Raw genomic sequence first — 8,309 nt, 5'->3', positions numbered from 1 at the left:
GTGTGTGTGTGTGTGTGTGTGTGTGTGGATTTAGAATAATGGCTAATGCATATATAAATAGATTAAAATTTTTATTATATTTATTTTGTGGGGTTAGGATGTCAGAGAATGACTTTGATTCTTGCCTTCTTCCATGAAGGTGCCAGGGATTGAACTTGGATCACCAAGCTTGGAGGCAAGCACCTTTGACATAGTAAGCCACTGTGGTCCATAACAACATTAAACAAAGACCTGGAGTCTTCAAACTGTGTATGACACACAGAAGTGGGAAAGAGGCAAATCATGTGTTACTAGGTACTTTTTTGTGTGGGAAGAAAGTTTTTTGTTAATTCACTCAACGTTTATTGAGAGATGCAAGCCATCAAAGAAATGGCCCCTCCAGAAACTAGACACTGCAAACCAAGGGCCAATGCCTATCCTGGGTCACCCGAGCTCAGGGAGAGGCTGCAGAAACAGAACGTGCCCTAGATCCTTGAAGACTTTATAATCGTTTAAAATCACTTAAACTCTCTGGTAAAAGATATAGATACTGGCTATTACATAATTTATTTTTATTCATAACTCTGTATACTCTTAATTCTTAAAGTAATTTCATTCTTCCTAATCCATTATTCAAATATTTTTTCATGCCCATTAGCCTTCTGTTTCAGCATCTAATTTCTCTCCTTTTCCCATGATGCTCCAGGACTGCCCTTCATGTTAGCAAGCCCCATCTGTCTAATGTTTACATTCTGTTCCCTCAGTCTTGCCAGGTTCTGCTCTGGAACACTGATGTCATCTGCCTCTCTCAGGCCCCAGACCCCAGGATCTAGTTTCAGTTGGAGCAACCTCTAGACAGACACAACCCACAAAACAGGATATTCATACACCTGCCAGGCCCAGCATCCAGTCCGCAGAGATGCATGCTGGTACCTGGCTCTCCTCTGCTTGCCCACAGGAGTAGCAAAACCTCCCTTTAGAATGCCCGATAAGAGCTTTGGAGTGGTCCTCGTTCCTTCTCCCCCCACCCCAAACTTTAGCAGTAATACACCAAACCTTGGCAGCTGGGCTGGAGGAGGAAGGCTGGGGGCAGGGAAGGAGCCTGAACATGGAGATTTGCTTTTCTGCTAGGCAGTCGTTATTTCTCTGGACAACATTAATCTTGAAGGAACAGCTTACTGTTTTCCCCAGCGACTTCCCGAATCATCTGTGTCCCCGGTCCATTTCTTATCTTCTCCTTCAAGGGGAGTAGAGAGAACAAAGCGTTGGTCAGTCTAGAAATGAATCGAATAATCGAATAAGATGAAGAGCAGAGGCTGGAGTCCGACAGTCTTGGTTTCATTGAGGAATATTGCCTTGTGAGCTGGAGGGGTGAGAGCACACACTTATATGGCTGGAAATGTCAAGTGAGTTAAGCATAGGAACCTTGAAAGGAGTGCCTGCAAACAGGAAATAGTCTTACTGCAGCCCCACCCTATCCAGGGGGAATACATTCCAAGACTCCAGCAGAAGCCTGAACACTCGGGCATCCTTAACCCTGCATGGTGGACAAAGGTAATCTACCTGCTCCGTGTTGTTAGCACTTGCAGCCCCTTTGTACCATCCTGACTCTTGTACTTTGGAGCCATTATTAAGCGAAGTAAGAGTTACTTGGACACAAGCACCGTGAAACCCGTTAGCTGAGATGGCTGTCTAACAACGAAAAGCAGCATATACCATGTGGATACACTACGTGGAGGAATGGTAAATGTCCCAAGTGAGATGGAGACAGGCCATGCCAGAGTTCACTGTGCCACTCAAAGTAGTGTACGATTTAGAACCTATGAACCATCTACTTTCCAGAATTTTCCATTTGGTGTCTTCAGACTGTAGCTGGCATCGTGAGACTAAGGGAAGCCACACCTCAGTTAAGAGGAGACTACTGTAGGCGCAGGGCTGGGATGCTGTTTTACATGTACAAAGCTTCAATTCCAGGCCCCCTGCTGGACAAACAAAACTCAAGACAACAAACATTCAGTAGGCCCCTGTAAGTCTCTACTTCTTACAAGGTGGTGAAGTTTAATTTGCATATCATTATCTATACAAGTTAAACCTGAAGCTAAAGCAGCTAGGGCATGTAAATAGTAAGGAAGCTTGAAAAAAAAATTAAAATTAAAATTAAAAATTAAAAAAATAAAAAATTCATAGATTTGTAAAAGTACAGACAGCGTGTGGTTATATAACTCATTTCTATTCATTGATTTATTTGCATATAGATTACGCAAAAACTGTACCATGGAATCCGCCACATTTGATACACTTGTCAACAGGATAAGAAATGAATGAAAGAAATTTAATTTTTCTTTCAGAGGCTCGTTCAAGATGGTGAACATTTGTAATGCTGGTCTCAAAGTTGCAGCGCAGACAAGTCAAAGGCAACCTGGAGACCCTGTTCCTACCGCTTCCACTCTGGGTTTAAGTGGTACTGGAAACCGAACCCTGGGGAGCCCCGGGCTTCTTGCATGCGAGGCACACACCTACCACCTGAGGTCTGTCCCCTGGTTTGCTACTTCTCTTTAACCCCAGAGAAAAGACTTTGGAGCAAAGAGAAGGGACATAGAGGAGCAGACCCCAGCCACACCTGGTCTTGGATTTGTACATGATGACTGAGAACAGTGAACAGAGAAAGAGGGGGAGGGGGAGGTTAACATAAGGCCAGGGAGCTTGCGAATGACACCATGTGTGGCTGCCAAAGGTACAGACAGAACAGACTCTTGTCATCTGTGGAGACCCAACTCACACAGGGAGAGGAAGGGACAGAGAGGCCCCCTCTGGGAGCATGGACACAGACATTTCCAACTACTCCCTCACCAGCACTTGGGGAGGACAAATAACTGGCTAGAATGTCATTGTGGTGGCCTTCTGGGACCATAGTGGCAGCAGCCCAGTCTCCAGGGGCAGTGTGGCCAGTGTCAGAAATAGCAAGCTGGCGAGACCGGCTCGATCGGGTGACTCGGCCTCCCTGGTACAAATCCAAGAGTTTCCCTTCCTGCAGTCATCTCTGACTGCTCTTGTTTGTACCTAGCCTAAAAGTGTGCAATAGCACACACAATACACCACTATACAGAACACAGCAGAAACGACCCAACAAAATTCAATACACCCCCCCATGGTGGTACACACCTCTAATTCTGCCAGCGCTTGGGAAGCAGAGGCAGGTGGATCTCCAAGATCCAGGCCAGCCTGGTCTATAGAGTTCCAGACCAGCCAAGGGTTTACATAGTGAGACTCTGTCTCAAAACCAACAGAAACCTCAATACAGCACACCACAACACGGGACAGCCAACACAGCACAATACAATATGACACGACCAGTCTATATCTGAGATGTTCCCAAAGACCATGTACTTTGGACTTGAAGACTTGGGCCCCAGCATGTGTGGTCCTAGGGGGTCGGAAGGAGTGGAACTCGGGTAGCTGAAGCCAGAGGATCACTGGGGCCCGGGAAACAGCGTGGCCTTGTGTCCTAGTTAGGATTGCCATTGCTGTGAAGAGATATCAAGGCTAAAAGGAACTTGGGGAGGAAAGGGTTTATTTGGCTCACACTTCCACAGTAGTTCTTAGAAGGAAGTCAGCATAGGAACTCAAACAAGGCAGGACTGGAGGCAGGTGCTGATGCAGGGGTCAAGGAAAGATGCTGCTTACTGGCTTGCTTCCCCTTGCTTGGTCGGCCTGCTTTCTTATAGAACCCAGGACCGCCAGCCCAGGGGTGGCCCCACCCACAATGGGCTGGGCCCTCCCACATCAATCATTATGAAAATGCCCTACAGGCTTGCCTACAGCCTGATCTTATAGAGGCATTTTTCTCAGCTGAGGTTCCTTCCTCTCAAATGATTCTAGCCTGTGTCAAACTGACCTAAACGTATTGAGCACAGCCTGCATCGGGAAAAGAAGAAGTGTGTTTGGCTTGAGGAAGCAGAGTCACTAGACGTGCACCTTTGAATGGGATATTAGAATCTCACTCTCCTCCCATCCCCCATCCCCACACGGGGTAATCCGTTCCCTGTGTCACGGGTACCCATCGTAGGGTACTATTCATGGGTCAAGGAATGTTTTGTTATTTGTTTTGATTTCTGAAACTTTGAAGAAAATTTGTAAAAAAAATACTTTAAAAATAGATTTTTTTTAAAAGGAGTCATATAGAACCCCAGCTAGTATTTTAATTATGAAATTCAGTAGATAGGAAGTCGCTTTGTCCAATGACTATGAGCATATCTGTATGTTCAGTCTCATTATTCAGTCACTGTGGCCAGTAAGGAGCCAGGGTCTCCGCCCACATCAGGAGACCATCTGTAAATCAGTCTAAATCCTGCCCATTGGCCTGTAACTCCAGCTCCAGGGGGACCTAATACCTTTGGCCTCTGCAAGCATCTACATGTCAGTGTATACAGAGAGGGGGAGGGGGAAAGAGAGATCGAGAGAAAGAGAGAGAGGGAGAGGGAGGGAAGGAAAGAGAGAGAGAAAGAGGGAGAGGGAGGGAAAAAGAGAGTTTTAAACTAATAAACTTTTTAAAATTATAAATTAATAACATTTTTAAAGGAAATGAAACTTACTTCTCACAGTTGCAAAGGCCAGAAGTCCAAGTTCAAACCTGCAGGAATACTTGACTGGTGAGAAATATTTGCTGGTTCATGGACGGAACCTTCCGCCTGTGCCCTGGCTCCCTGGCTCCTCTTTTTATTTTATTTTCGGCCCACTAGCAATTTTATTAGAGAGGAAACCAACACAGCGAGCCCCTGGGACCTAATCCAAGCTCTCTCTCTCTCCTTGAAAGAGGCCTATATGGGAAGGGCTCTGTAGCTTAAATACAGACAGTTTAACTGTGAGCAGCTGTGGGGCCCGGGGAGCCTGATGAGAGGAACAGAGAAGCCTGTGCAGAGGTGCACGGGGTGAGGAAGAGGCGCTCAGAGAAAGAATAGCCAGGGTGCCAGAGGGATCTGGACTGATAGATCCCCTCCCCAACACACACACACACACACACACACACACACACACACACACACAGACTGAGAGACACAGAGAGAAGGGGAGATGGAGAGGGGGAGAGAAAGGGAGAGAAAGAGAGACAGAGAGAAAGAGTGGAGGGGCCAGAAGGAAAAGAAACACGACGGATAGGCTTAGCAATGAGGCTCTATAAGCAACTGCCTGGGTTCTCCTTTATAAAAGTCATCCTAACCATGCATAAGTGTGGCTCATGCCTTTAGTACCAGCTCTCTGAAGGCAAAGGCAGGCAGATCTCTGAGTTCAAAACCAGCCTGGTCTACAGAGTGAGCTCCAGGACAACCAGGGCTACACAGAAAAACTCTGTCTCCCCCCCCCCAAAAAAAAATTAAAAGACTGATCTTCCTGTTCATGACACCATTGACCTGAGGACCTAATCATTTCCCCAGAGACCATCATGGAAGGGGCTAGGACTGGACCAAGCAGCTGAGCTCAAGGTTGGTATCCTAATCAGCTTTAATTGTCAAGTCGACCCAGCCTAGACTCACCTGAAAAACCTCAGTTGAAGAATTGCCTAGATAACTTTGGTCTGTGGGCAAGTCTGTAGGGGATTGTCTTGACCTTCAGTTGAAGTAGGAAGATCCAGCTCATTGTGGACAGCATCTTCCCTAGGCATGTTGGTCCAGGACTATATAAGAGAACTGGCTAATCATGAACTAAGAGGCAGCATTCTGCCATCGTGTCTGATTCAGTTCCTGCTGTATCCTTGTCCTGACTTCCCTCAGTGATGGACTGTTGACCTGGTGGTGTGAGCCAAATAAGTGCTTTCTCTCCTAAGTTGCTCTGCTCAGCATTACTTTATTACAGCAACAGGTGGAAAGTCGAGTCAGTAAAGGGAAGTGAGCAAGCAGGGACTGTATACAGTTGACGACTTTTGAAGGATCGCTCTGGAGTGCAGAGACATTGATCATCACCTCCTTAGAGGACAGTCTCAGAGAACAAGACCAACATTGAGGATGTACATCCCATCAGACTGACTGGCAAACCTTGTCCTCTGACTCCTCTTTCCATCTCCTTCTTGAGAGGAGCCTGGCATGCTCAATGGTTCTGTTTGATTCCTGGAAACAGTGAAGCCCAGCCCAGCAGCATGAAGAGGCCCTATGGGTTTCAGTGTTCACTGAGCCACCATGTCGTAGTAAGCGCTTTAGGGAATATTTTCACATTCTCCATTTGCCTAACAGGGAACCATTCTAAGAGTTGAGTTTTGACCAAAAGCGCACACCAATAAATCAGTGTGGCAGGGAATGAATGACCTTTGTAGCTGAGCTCCTGAGACGTTTATGCAGCCGCTCGGGACAAGGCTTCCATTCTCTGCCTAGGGTGGGGAAGGAACAGAGTTTGCAAGTCTGAATCGGGTTTTGAATTTGTTACCAACTGAATTTGATTCATACTGAACCCAAGGTCCACATGTGGAATCATTATGCTTCTAAACACATACAAAAAAAAAAATTCCTATGCATGACTATTTCAGTCTTTTTTCTCCAGAAATGTCTCTTCATTCCTTCAGAACAGAGAGAGCATAGTTTCGGGTGACTGAATAAAAATGACCCTAAAGGATAAAATTGAAATTATATGCACAACCGACTGACTCACTACAGAAAATGTTTCCTTCAGAGCTGGAAAGATGGCTCAGCAGGTAGGAGCGCTTGCTTTTCTTGCAGAAGACCTGGGTCATTCATAAAGAGTGTGGCATGGATTAGGTACCAGGAGAAAGGCATGGAGGCTGGAAACCGTTTCTTTCATCAGGAGTAGGGGTGCTGTTCTCATTTGGCTTTTAAAAGAAGGGTCTTGAGCAACCCAGGCTGACTTCAAACTCACTATGAAATAACCAAGCCTGGTCTTGAACTCCTGATCTTCTTCCGTCCATCTAGGAAGTGCTGGAATTATAGGTATGTGGCTGTTAGAGTGTTAACTGTCACCTTGGTGTCTGGCATTTGAGCTCTGAGTCCTCAGTTGGTGGCTCTGGGGAGCCTTAGGAGGTGTGGCCTTGCTAGAGGAGGTATATCACTGAGGGCAAGGACTGGCTTTGAGAGTTTAAAGGGTGCCATTTCCAGTGTGTTCTCTCTGCATTCCTTCAAAGTGTCCACCCTCGGCTTTCAGCTTCTAGGTCCAGTCGTCATGCCTGCCTGCTGCCACATTTCTCTGCCAGGATGGTGATGGAGTTTTATCCCTTTAGTACCATAGACCCAAACAAGCCCTTCCTTCTATATGTTGCCTTCATCATGGTGTTTCATCCCAGCAATAGAAAAGTAATTAAGACAGGTATATGCCGTATTCCTGGGCTCAACAGGTACTGTCTGCCTGGTCTCCTCCTCATCCCCAGAATTTCTTAGAAATGGCTCTGAGTGACTTGGGCAAATTTATGTATTATCATTTCAGTTTTTAATTTATTTTTAGTTGTTTTTTTGTTGTTGTTGTTGTTTTTTTCTGTTTTGAGACAGGATCTTGCTAGGACGCCCAAGCTGACTGTTAATGTTTAACAGTCTAAGTCTTGCTGGCCTTAACTTATGGCACTCCTCCAACTCCGTCCTCCTCAGTGCTGGGGTTACTAACCTCACTATGACATTTGACCCTCTTGTGGTGTTGTTGAGACAGGGGTCAAATGTAGCTCATGCTCCCTTAAATTGCCTGTTCAGCTGAGGCTAGCATTGGCTGACCTTTGCCACCCACTTTGGCCTTTTTTAAAACAGGCTCTTACACCCTAATTAGCATAGCCCAGGATTGCCTGAAAGTTACTGTGTAGCCTAGACTAGAACTTACAGCAATCCTTCTACTTCATTTGCCTGAGTGCTGAGGTTGGGGGCATGAGCTGCCACACATGATGGGAGTTTTAAATTTTTTTATTACATTTATTTATTGTGTGTACATGCACACACACACTTACTCACTCACATGTGTATATATGTGGGAGAGGGTACACACACCACACCTTTCAGGATTTGATTTTCTCCTTCTACCATGCAGGTCCTGGGATTCAAACTCAGGTTATCAGGTTGGGCAGCAATCAATTCTATCTGCTGATCCATATTTCTGACCCTAGTTTTAATCTATTGTTCACTTTGAGAATAGACAAGGGAAGAGAGAGAAATTCATCTTTAAAAATACAGAATTCTGGGCTGGAGAGATTGCTCAGTGGTTAAAAGCACTGACTACTCTTCCAGAGGTCCCGAGTTTCAATTCCCAGCATGGTGGCTCACAACCATCTATAATGGGATCTGATGCCCTCTTCTGGTGTGTCTGAAGACAGTGACAGTGTACTCCTATACACTAATTTAAAAAAAATTAAAACA

The 8,309-nt window shown here is 45.7% G+C and overlaps 1 pseudogene; it reads right to left on the bottom strand.

The window, feature by feature from the left end:
• The window catches only part of LOC110338462, a 14,719-nt pseudogene extending 10,110 nt beyond the window's left edge, over window positions 1-4,609 (bottom strand).
• Window positions 4,610-8,309: the final 3,700 nt, after the last annotated feature.

Source organism: Mus pahari, chromosome 21 (assembly GCF_900095145.1).
Source record: "Mus pahari chromosome 21, PAHARI_EIJ_v1.1, whole genome shotgun sequence".
In the NCBI taxonomy this organism is placed as follows: domain Eukaryota; kingdom Metazoa; phylum Chordata; class Mammalia; order Rodentia; family Muridae; genus Mus; species Mus pahari.
This window is presented reverse-complemented; position numbering and strand designations above follow the sequence as displayed.